Consider the following 12122-nt stretch of genomic DNA (forward strand, 5'->3'; position numbering starts at 1 on the left):
TATACACATACATTACCATAATATATAAAGAAAAGAATACTTAAAAATAATTTTCTTACATTTTTTTGTTATATAAATAAAACTGATAAAAAAAAAAAAAAAATCGGCCCACTCCGGGATTAGTGGAAATGATTGCAGAATTGATTGAAGTTTCTTATGAGAAAAAAAAAATGGCAAAATTCGAAAAATCTCGAAAAACTGAAAAATTAAAAAAAAAAAAACTTAAAAAATTTTTTTGTATCTTTTCCGAAAAGTAAATAAAAAAAATTTAAAAAAAAAGATCCTAAACGGTCAATTTTTGAAAAAGTTATAGCATTTTGAAAACAAAAACGGTGTTTTTTTAAAAATTCATAACTTTTTTTGAGTTGAATGAAAAAATTTGAAAAAATTCTGAAAAACGTCTTTCGTAAGCTAGAAAAAGAAGAAAAACTTTCAGCCAATTCTAAAGGGGTCGGGTTCAAAATTGGTCCAAATGGGATGGAATACCCCATATGCATTCGAAGCATGCATCAATTGTCCAATAATTGACTAAATGACCGAATGAATGGTTGAAAATGTTATATGCGTCAGATAAGAATCAGCTGGAATTTTTTTTTGCCATTGAGGTAGACATGAAAAATAAATTTGCGTGTGTGTGTTTAGTATTCCTTATTTTCAACAACAATAGTATGTGCACAAAATGGGCACCGGTAGTTTTCTTTTGAACTTCAAACCAAATACACGAAGTTTAAGCGAATAAAGCTTCGTATGAAGCATTTCTCAATTTGATTTCTGGTGTTTTTGTTGTGCTTCTATGAATCCCTTTACTTCTGCCTCTTCATCTTTCCCCTTTCTTTCCCCTCCCCCTCTTCCACTTCCTCTTCCCTTCCTGATCCCACTCCTTTCACTTATTTGTATCAAGGCCATCATTCTCAATATTTGAAGCTCAATTTTAACATAGTTCAATGAAAGCAGAGTCAAGTATGTCCATTTTCTCGACTACCATCAACAATATTTATGCGATACTCTATTACTGCTGGGTATATATGCCGTACACAGAGGGCTTCCATTAAAAAGCAATCATTACAGCAGTGAGCAGTGAATGTTTCTTTAACATTGTCTTACACAGGGTATGGATCTCTGCTCCGGTGTGGGATGGTCACCCTAAACTAACCTTTAGTGAGAGGTGGCTTCAGATACAATGCAACTGTCTGGTTTTTAACAGCAAACTACCATCAATTGCATTGTTTGATGTTCCCATGGTTTAGTGATGAAAATCATAAGTCTTGTGTTGGACCTCGATATGCATACAAAGCTTTAGCTTATACCATTGCAATGAAGCTTCAACCTGCACTAAGTTTCAAAAGCTTTTATTTTTCATACTAATTATAGCAAAGAAAAGCTCATATCATAAAGCCCAAGAGTGTTAGGACTTTTACCAGTAACTACTTTTCTACTACTTTTTCTTGAATTAGAGAGTCTACCACTTCTGACTTACAAATTTTATTCTGAGTACATTTTTAAGCTTCTTGACGCGCTCACGTCATCTGACTAGTAATTTACGGTCATTGTGCCTGGTCATTGTCGTAGTTATATTCATAGTCACATTTGAATGGGCGAAAGTAGATTTTTGACCAACTTTTCTGTTTCGTTCCTATTAATGTGATCGTGCCGTGTGGCCGTGTGCGTTTTTGGTCACACCATTTTTGCAGGGGAAGATACTTTAGTTTGTTTACAACTATTTAAAAAGAAAACAAGATCAAAGTTAAGCACTTATATAAAATTCAGTATAACATCTATGCAAAATCTCAGCATAGTCTTAGATCTTTTGCATTTTTTAGTATACGCTCAAGGGAGCAGAGTACCATATAACTCTTTAGGATTCTTTAAGAGTAAAGTTTTTTTTATCATATAAATCCTTGTACTTCTTTGCACTCCTATCAGGAAGAGCAGGTACATACTAGAAGATTTGCTACGCCTCATACGGAAGCGAATACTTTTATCTTGCCTGCGGTATACGGTTTGAGGTGTTCAGTTCAGTTTCAAAGACTATGAGAAGAAGCAAGCAATAACAGCACTTCACTAAAAGCTCCATTCTAAATTGTTTCTAACTAGATTATCCCTTTCAAGAAAGCCAAAAGAACTTTACCATTGGCTGCCTCTTTTACGTACATGTCTATAGTAAAAGAAGTCGATCGATTTCATTGATTAAAAATATGTATATAAAATTCAAACGGCACCTACTACTTTTTTCTGAAATCTGTCAGAATTTTTTGTCAAATCTACCATTTATTACCAACTCAGAAGTCCGAACAATATAGCATTTTGGAACCCACTGGAACACAAACTTTTGTAATGCATATACATAAAGCAATCGGCAACTTTAAAAGCTCAAAGCTGAGCCTGACAAAAAAAAATAAAACTTCGAGTTGCCTTAATAGTGATGTGACGATATATATACTACACACGCCAACAGCAATGCTATATCTAAGACGAAGATACTGCGAGGTCGATACCGAGGTCGATACCGAGGTTGACATAAGATCATAAGCTCTGCTAGAAACCGGTCGTTGGCTAGACGGAATAAAGAAATCAAGAGGGGAGGGAGAAGCTGCTATCCTGTACCAGACACCATTAGAAATTGTACTGCGTCCGATAATACCAAATGTAGGGTCGTGCATTTTCTTTGAGGCCTTAAGAGGGTTAAGTAGGAACAAAGAACTATGACAAGAACTATGTCTCCCGCATACTAAGATACACTTTTTATGGAGGCCCTTCCTCTTTGGAAAGAGGAGAAAGCTATCGGCAGAATAAAATAAGTATGCTTTTAGGTAGCGTCCTAGGGCCGTCAGACGGGCAAGCCGCAACGATGTGGCAGGTATCACTAAAGCAAGCCAGGTGGTGGAGTTCGCAACATGGCGGTTAACTGTACATTGAAAGCTAAAAAGCAAAGGGAAATAGGGGAAGCATGCCAAGCTGGGCTTTTAATAAGCCAAAGGCCGATAACACCCAGTGGGAGAGCTTAAGAGGAGGTAAAGTTGTGACCTCGGTATTCCCCGATAACACTATCGATGTGAAAAAGTAGTCCCTGACTGCGGCGCTAATTGGAGGCGTCGCTAATTGACGGCTGTAATTCACATATTTACCGAAAGATGGAGATCTTCACATAGAGACCGATCTGTAGTCATAATAAATATAATGCTAGCTGTTTCCAATCTTCGATTCAGCGTCTAGGTAAAGTTGAATTAAGTTGGTAAGGCGTATCAATGTGGAGACCTTGAAGTGGCTTGGCTAGAGTGAGTTGTCCCAAACTTACAAAGACAAAGCGGTTGGGCACTTCCAGTCCATTTAAGGACTTTTTAAACAGATCAGTTCAACGAAAGGCAAGGTATTTGTGAGCTCCTTGACAGACCGCTTATCCTTGCAACAACAAAAGGCAGAATCAGAGACTGGGAAATTGTTACGGGGAAGCATTTATTTACTACCTAGAGAGAGAGCTATCAAGAAAAAAAAAAAACATGATAACTTACAACTAAGTACGATTGAGAGGGATCTCAATTATCTGAAATTAGCGAGACCAAAAAAAAGGGCCAGGTCATGCCCTGAAAGTGCTGGAGAAGAACTAACAGTTCAAAGATGTTGCTGCGCCTACAAATAAACTTCCAGTACAGGAAAACGTGATAAGCGAACCCCTTCTGGCTCTTGAGAACAGCTAATGCAGAAGTAATGAAGGGATTTAGGGTTACCGCGCGTTGATTCGGCGTTTACTAATCCACGGAATTCAAAGAAAATACCTGTAATGTTAGAATTGCGGACATAACGATAGTGGAAATCGACGGGAAGAACAAGGGCTATATTAGGGGTCCAGGGAGCTTCAGGTCGCCTGTAAAATAAGTGTTTGTTTCGTTCATGTTAGTGTCACGTCTCGTCTTGTGTATATGAGTTTGACAATCGGGTTGAATAAATAATAAATTGTGCAGGCAAACCCTTGAAAGGCTTGCGTTATACAAACGCTTGTTTACTCACAAGGAAGTTTTCCGGGGTGGGCTCAGAACAGCCATTATTTTAACAGTACTTCCTTTTAGCAATGGAAGCCATGCTTAAGAATTCGTTGAATGCTTTAATAAGTTAAAATTGGGAAGCACCAAGCGCAGTAGGATGGTGAAACTAATGACAGCATCAGCATTTAAAAAAATTAGACACTTGATCATTTTTAATAAGGCGAGTTTTTCTTAAGTTTAAAAGTGGAATGTCGTTTTAATTAGCTTCTGAATTTACTTACTTCTCATCCCTTGCGTATGAATAGATTTATATTCATCCACTCACTGAGACTTGCAACAAATATTGAATAATTCCGACAACCCCAACACTTGTTGCCTACTTTGAGCCGCCAAAAAAACGGCACAAACATAAATAAATGCAAATCATCTTTCATTAAAATATTTCCTAGAAAATATTTCATAACTTAGGAATCCGGTAAGGTGAAACCGTCTGCTTACAAATACATAGTCCACAGTGTTGAGTTGCTGCAATCAACCGTCACGTACGTAAACAAATTCAATGATTTGAGTTTGTGCAATGAAGCGTATTGCGGCCGAAGCAAATGATCTCGGAGTAGCCAGTCGTCGCTGTGGTTGCCATTGAAAAGCTATTTATGCGGATAATACTGCATTGTCTGCAATTGCCGCAAGAAGAGTTATCAACCGGTCATTGAGCGCCCAACTGCAACTATGCATTCTTAAATGAATACCCTAGCGCATTGTATTGCATACTTACAGGCACCTTATGTGACTGGTCAAGCAGCGTAAGCGACTTCTGGAGGGAAAACATTTGCATAATATACATAAGGGTGGCGGGAGCATATTTATAATGGAAAGGCAAGTGAGAAAGTGATAATGGTGGGGAAATTCTTTTTAAAGTTCAGAAAGAAAGAAGAAGCAAGGATGGAAGGTTGAAAAATATTTTTACATCATCTTAGAAATATGCTCTCTATATTTTGGTAAGATTGGGTAGCAAAATGTTCGATTACGTATTTTATATTACGCATTACTTATCAACTGCTGATAAGAATCCCCCTTTAGTATTGGTGGTCGAAATGGGGAGTGATAGTGGGAGTGCGAGGGAAGTGATAGTAGTAACTAGAGTGGAAGTGGTAGTGGGAGCAATAGCTATAGTTAGAGTTGAAGTAAGAGTGGGAGTTGTTGTAAGAATCCCCCTTTAGTATTGGTGAGTGAAATGGGGAGTAAGAGTGGAAGTGAAAGGGAAGTGGCAGTGGTAACGAGAGTAGATGTGGCAATGGAAGTGAGAGTAGTAGAGGTAGTGAGAGCAATAGTTAGGGCTAGCGTGGAAGTAAGAATGGGAGTTGTTGTAAAAATCCACCTTTTGTATTGGTGGGTGAAATGGGAGTGATTGTGGAAGTGCGAAGTGAGTGGAAGTGGTAGTGGGAGTGAAAGAAGTAGAGCTAGTGAAAGCAATAGTTAGAAATATAGTGGAAGTAAGAGTGGGAGTTGTTGTGAAAATCCAACTCTAGTATTGGTGGGCGAAATGAAGAGTGGTAGTGGGAGTGCGAGGGGAGTGGTAGTGGTAATGAGAGTAGAAATGGTAGTGGGAGTGACAGTAGTAGAGCTAGTGAGAGACATAGTTAAAGTGGAAGTAGAAGTGGGAGTGGTTCTATGAGTTAGAGTGTCGGAGGAAGTGGGATTGCATTTAGACTTTATATGTTTGTAAGTTGCCGTGAGCGTGTGAAAAGGAGTGGGTTTGGCAGTGAGATTGCGAGTGGGAATGGGATAGGATTGGGGGTAAGAATGGTTCAAAGAAAAGGGATAGTGAACGGAAAATTGATAAGGAGATTGAGATAATGATGAAGACGAAGATGATGTGTAGAGGAGCAAGAAGAAGAGTAAGGGGGAGAAGTAGTGAAGAGGACGAGGGGAGGGAAAGGCTGAGGAAGTGGAAGAATGTGATGAGGAGATGGTCATGTTTCAAATGTTGATCGATATTGAGTCCTGTCCTCTATGCTACCGGTTCATGTATCTACATTTTCTCTAGTTATTAACGTTACACTGTGCCTTTAGTCCAGTTCGTAAACAGGTAACAAACGTGAAAAAAGTAGCTCAAGAAATCAGCACAATCTAAAAATTGCATTTTCCTGCAACAAAAAAGACAATATTACATTAACCACAATACATGCAAGTTTAGTAGCCTTTTATTGTTTGCTATTTCTCCCATCAGCATTGTTTTACGTTAACACATACTCACACACATACACTCGCACGTGTGGCAGAAGCGTCATCTCTGGTTTCCACATTTACATCTTCCTTCATTTTTTTGTTGTTAAAGTTTTTGTGCTTCCTGATGTTGTTTGCTGTTCTTGCTTGCTTTTGTTGTTATTCTTATTGTCTGTTATTCACTTGTTATTGACTTTTTACTCACTATCACTTAAAATCCTAATTGTCTAAGGAATTTCACACGAAAATTGAAGTTTGAAATTCTATTTGCTGGCATTTTTTGCTTTGGGTTCAAAAGACACCTCGATGCTCTCAGGAGGAATGTGAAAGAAATCTTTTGTAATAGTTTAGTTAATTTAACTTTGAATTATTTTTGGAAGTTTTTGAATTTTTTTAAGTTGAGCTATGATGCTTGAAAACCGTTCACTGGGTTCAGCGGAAGCACTTAGATTGCTATAAGATAATCGATAAGAGGATTTCATGCCCACTACTTTTCGGGTAGTATCAACAAATCCATAACAGCCACACGTAGACATATACGGATGTCAAACAGGAACCCGATGCTCTCTTGTCTCAACTAAGTCTCGCACCCAAGACAAAGTAGCTCTCACGAAATTATTTGGAATCCCCTTTTCACAATTAAAACAAGTAAGGACGGGACTGTCTTCGGCTGTGCCGAAGACTTCATACCTTTCATGAATGGGGCTGAACAATAATCTTATCCCATTCGTAATCTCCAAATAATGCGCTGTATAAGATAAGAAATATATAGTGAACAGATGTACATACCTAAACGATTTTAAGATAAATATAAAAAAATGGAAAAAAACCCCCTTATCTGAACGATCGGTTGTATGGGAAATATATTATATATAGCTCCGATCGAAATGATTTTTACAGGAAATCTTCTATGATATACTAGAATAAATATCACCAAGGTTAACGTTTTTATATTGGAAATTAAGGGAGAAATTGCCAAAAATTTTTCTATCTGAACGATTGGTTGTATGAGATATATATTATATATAGTTCCGATCGAAATGATTTTTTCAGGATATCTTCTATGATATATTAGAATAAATACCACCAAGTTTAACGTTTTTATATTGGAAATTAAGGGAGAAATTGCCAAAAATCTTTCTATCTGAATGATCGGTTGTATGGGATATAACTATATATAGCTTCGATCAAAGTGATTTTTTCAGGATATCTTCTATGATATATCAGAATATATGTCACCGAGTTTCACGTTTATACTTTCTAAATTAAGGGAGAAATTGCCAAAAACCTTTCTATCTGAATGATCCGTTGTATGGGATATAACTATATATAGCTTCGATCAAAGTGATTTTTTCAGGATATCTTCTATGATATATCAGAATATATGTCACCGAGTTTTACGTTTATACTTTCTAAATTGCCGCAGGAATGACCAAAATCGTCTTATATGAACGATAGGTTGTATGGGAGATATATGTTACAGTGGTCCGATCCTACCGGATCTGACAAATGTCTAATATAATACAAAAATACATCCTTGTGCCAAATTTCATTGAGATATCTTAAAATTTGAGGTACTAGTTTGCGTTCAAACAGACAGAAGGACGGACAGACGGACATGGCTATATCAACTCAGTTCGTCGCCCTGATCAATTCGGTAATGGTGAGTCTATCTTCTATATTCCTCAACGTTACAAACATCGGTCCAAAGTTAATATATCATTTCATGTCCATGAAAGGTATAAAAACAAACGGCTCAGTGAACAATTGAACGATGTATTCTTGCTTAAGTAAAGGTGCTTCTGGAAAATACACCTAGTAGTATCCCGATTGCTGCGGCTGTGATTTGCTACTCCCCTTGAATTTTCGCGGCGACCCATCCTACTTATCTGATCTCCATAACATGTTTGAAGTTCTTCGTTTCTGTCGATTTGTCACCAAAGTTGACATGTACATTGACACAAACCACCCCAGACTCAGACGGCAGGAAAAACAAGCAATGAAAAGGCAGCATTCAGAAAAAGAGGCAAGCGCATGGGAGTAGGAGAGATACGATTTTGAGGCCTTAAAATCGCAAATTTAACCAGAATGAGTTGCAGGCTGACTTTTTCTTGGGCGCAATTCCTTTACTTCCATATTGAGTAAAGTTGTTGTTGTCTTTCCCCTTTTCTGTTTGTAGGCACTTGATAGTGTACATCAACTAGTGGTCATATTCCCGCATACGTTGGTGGGAATGAATGCCGATACAAATTTAGATATTTTACGGCTGCATGATACGTACACAAAAATTTTGCAGCACCTTCCAAATGGAGGTTGCCGCAATTAAGGATGGGACACTGTTCAGTCGTACTATGATTAGAAAATTAAACTTCTGTTCCAATAGCTAAGACAGCTGCTTGCCCTAAGCTCTAAGTTAAACCATGGTGCAATCGAGGGTGGTATGGCAATGTCTGGATCGCTAACGGTTGCATCGGACTGTTTTAATATTAATATCATCTGGCTCCCTGGAGATAGCAATATAACTGGCAATTGTGGGCCTATCTACGCGGATGTGTACAACTGCCCTGAATGTGGATGACTGTAGAAAATGTGGAGCACACCAAGCAATCTGTGGTCTGCTCGTCTGTAGATGAGCCACGAGTCAGCTAAGCAAACGCTGACCAGACACTACATCTCGCTCAAATTATTGGGTTAACCAAGGATGGGGATTTTACATATCATTAACCGCCAGGGCTCATCTGTCAATTGTGCTTGGGGTTTCGACGGGTCACTGTCTAATGTAAGTCCGTACGGTACATCTCAAAATACTGGAAAATACTTCTTGCTTCAGCTGCATGGAAGATGGCAACGTGTAGTCATCACCACACTTCATATTTGACTGATTAGCCTTTGCTAGAACTAGACGAAAGTATATCAGTCTCCGCTCACTAGCATCTTCAAAGAACTTAGCTAGGGTCGAAATATTTTTTATTCGAAAGTACATCGGTGCTATGCAATGGTTCTTCTACTTAACCGCTTTCGTATGTGGTATCAAAACTGGCCTGCATGTTGTCGAACTAAGCTTTCCCTGCCTTGTTGGCTGCCACTCAACCTAACCTAACCTAACTTACACTGAAACTTCTTATATAGATGAGAGATTAGCAACTGCTTTCACTGCTTATCTTTCACAGTTCCATTTATAACAACAGAGCATGAGTATATTGCCAGTTTATCATTATTGTTTTTCGAAAATCGGATTCAACTTTCTATGTTAAACTTCCACAGCTCCACCTTCTACTCACACATCAACACTTGTACACTTGAGCATGTATTAAGTATGCATGTAAGTATGTATAAACACTTAGTATTTAACTCGTAATACAATAATCTACTTTTTATACGTTGGCCTTTGTACGAGACATCATTTACCATAAGTAAAACATGCAACATCATTTCATCTCATCTCCCTCGCACAAGTTACGTGCTAGTGATTACACTGTGCTACACTGATTTTGAACTTTAATAGCGACCTAGTGTCCGTTGTAGGTCTTGATGAGTAGATCAAAATGCCGTGTTTCAAAATTTTCTAACACCCCGAAATTTTCAAGTTATTGTTAAAAAACTGTTTTTCTTGTACTTCGCGCATTCAAAAATCCGTTACTCCGTCATTTTTCCATCAATTCTTGAGTGCTTGACAGTTTTGAAAAGCTGAAAGTAGGGTTTCAAAAATATACATTTGTCTAATCTTTTTATAGCAAATTTTTGAGATTTTTTAAAAGTTATCTAAAATTTTCTCGTTTTTTTTAATGTTTCAAAGTTTGACGGCTTTTTAGTGTATTATTTCTTTAATGAAAAATTGTTTTTTATATTCTATCTCGAGTAAAAAAATGCTGGTTGACCAAATTCGGTTGAGAATTGTTTAAATAACAAGACTCTTTGTGAACAAGAAAATTCTGCTCTCATTGTACAATCGATATCGCGTCGGCGCGTCGGGTTAGAATTAATTGTATGATTTCGGTATATCGCTGCCATCTATTGAGCATTCTTATCGTTTGTTTTATTCCACCCATTATTTTTTGTTATAACAAAATTCCAATTATTGACTTTAATTATTTAAACAATTTCGATATTTTCTATTTATCTATATCATCTCTCGAGTAATTTTATTTCGCTCCTACGTTGGAGAGAAAAAATAAAGAAATAAATAGTTGCAAATATATTTACATAAAATTTTGTTTTATTTTATGTACTTAATACAAAAAAACTTCGATTTTCGATAGCTGTTAGCTGCGCTGGAGCACTTCACACAAAGATACTCTGGTTCATACCAAACATTTTCACTATACACGCTATTAAAGAAAATGTGAAAGCTTCTGTGAGAGCTGCATTGGTTTTTAATTGTACACGATGTTGCGTATCAACGAATATCCTGTAGACGTAACAAAACTTATTACACTTATCACACATTGTTAAAAAAGTACCTTGTAGCAACACGTACAACCACTGACGTATTTGATTCTACCAAAATGACAGTATTCTAAGTTTCGTCTTGTCATTTATCTTACAGAGGCAAAGAGGCAAATGTCTCGGAGAGCAATTATATCATTGTGTATCTCATTTCCACAAACAAGAAAAACCGTTGTCAAAACCGTGGTCATATCAATTTTTCCTAACACATGATTTGATGATAAAAGTAAATAATTTTGTTTATCTTTGTTTCATAATTAAATCTTAAAAAAAGGTTAAATGAAGCATAGACATGGCGCGATATCGATTCTACGATGAGAGCAAAATGTTCTTGTTCACAAAAAGTGTTGTCATTTCAACAATTCTCAACCGAATTTGATCAACCAGTTCTTTTTTTACTCGAGATAGAATATTCATTCAATCTCTTTCAGAAAAAAAAAATAATTCATTGAAGAAATGATACATTAAAAAGCCGTCAAACTTTGAAAAATAAAAAAAAACGACAAAATTTTAGATAACTTTTAAAAAATCTTAAAAATTTGCTATAAAAAGTGTAGACAAATATATATATTTTTGAAGCCCTATCTTTCAGCTTTCCAAAACTATTAAGCACTCAAAAATTGATCGAAAAATGACGGAGTAACGAATTTTTTAATGCGCGAGGTACAAGAAAAACAGTTTTTCAACAATAACTTGAAATTTCGGGGTATTAGAAAATTTTGAAATACGGTATCTTGATCTACTCATCAAGACCTACGTCGCACACTAGGTCGCTAAAAAAGTGCTTGAGATATTTTTTTTTTGTAGCACTGTGTTATAGCCACCGCGTAGTTGACTCGTCGGTATGCCAACATACTTTTAGGCGCTGTCAACGCTGTTGATACCGTCATTTTTTTCTTCTTCGTGTTTTTGCAATATGGCTCATTTTTGTCTTCAGTTACTTGTCGCTTGCGGCACGTGTGGGCATTTTTATGTTAAGTATCTAAGTATGCAAAAGTGGATATACTTAAATAGTTGGTACTTAGATATGTTTGTCGGTTTGAATGATGTGCTTGACTTAAAAGGATTTGCTTGATATGCTTATAACATGCATACTTACATACTTTTTGAAGAATATTAGACTTTGTGATTAGTGTCAAAATGACATACGAAATGAGGTATAAGGAGGTGTTTGAAGAAGAAAATAGAGCAGAAAAAAGTGATTTGAAAGTGGCTTAGTGACCTTTATAAAATATTTTAAATTGCTGTTGGAATGAACGCAATGATGGGAGTATTTAAACTAATTTAATTTATGTTTAGAACTGGCAGTATTTTCAACCCTGAAACTGCTCTGTCAATACAAACAAAGTATAGTCTCATTCCTACGTCAGCAGATTCTATGTACGAGCTGGACTAAGGTTATAACCGACCCAAGTCTGTTATTCCATTTTACGCCTAAGTTGGCATCCTTGAGGCAACTCCTTGCTGCTG

General features: G+C 36.8%; 1 long non-coding RNA gene across 1 annotated transcript in view; it reads left to right on the forward strand.

The window, feature by feature from the left end:
* LOC137239337 (uncharacterized) overlaps positions 1-12122 on the forward strand; it is a 222814-nt gene that overhangs the window by 26212 nt on the left and 184480 nt on the right. The gene's annotated exons all lie outside the window — the stretch shown is intronic.

The sequence above is a fragment of the Eurosta solidaginis genome, chromosome 2 (assembly GCF_040869045.1).
Source record: "Eurosta solidaginis isolate ZX-2024a chromosome 2, ASM4086904v1, whole genome shotgun sequence".
Classification (NCBI taxonomy): domain Eukaryota; kingdom Metazoa; phylum Arthropoda; class Insecta; order Diptera; family Tephritidae; genus Eurosta; species Eurosta solidaginis.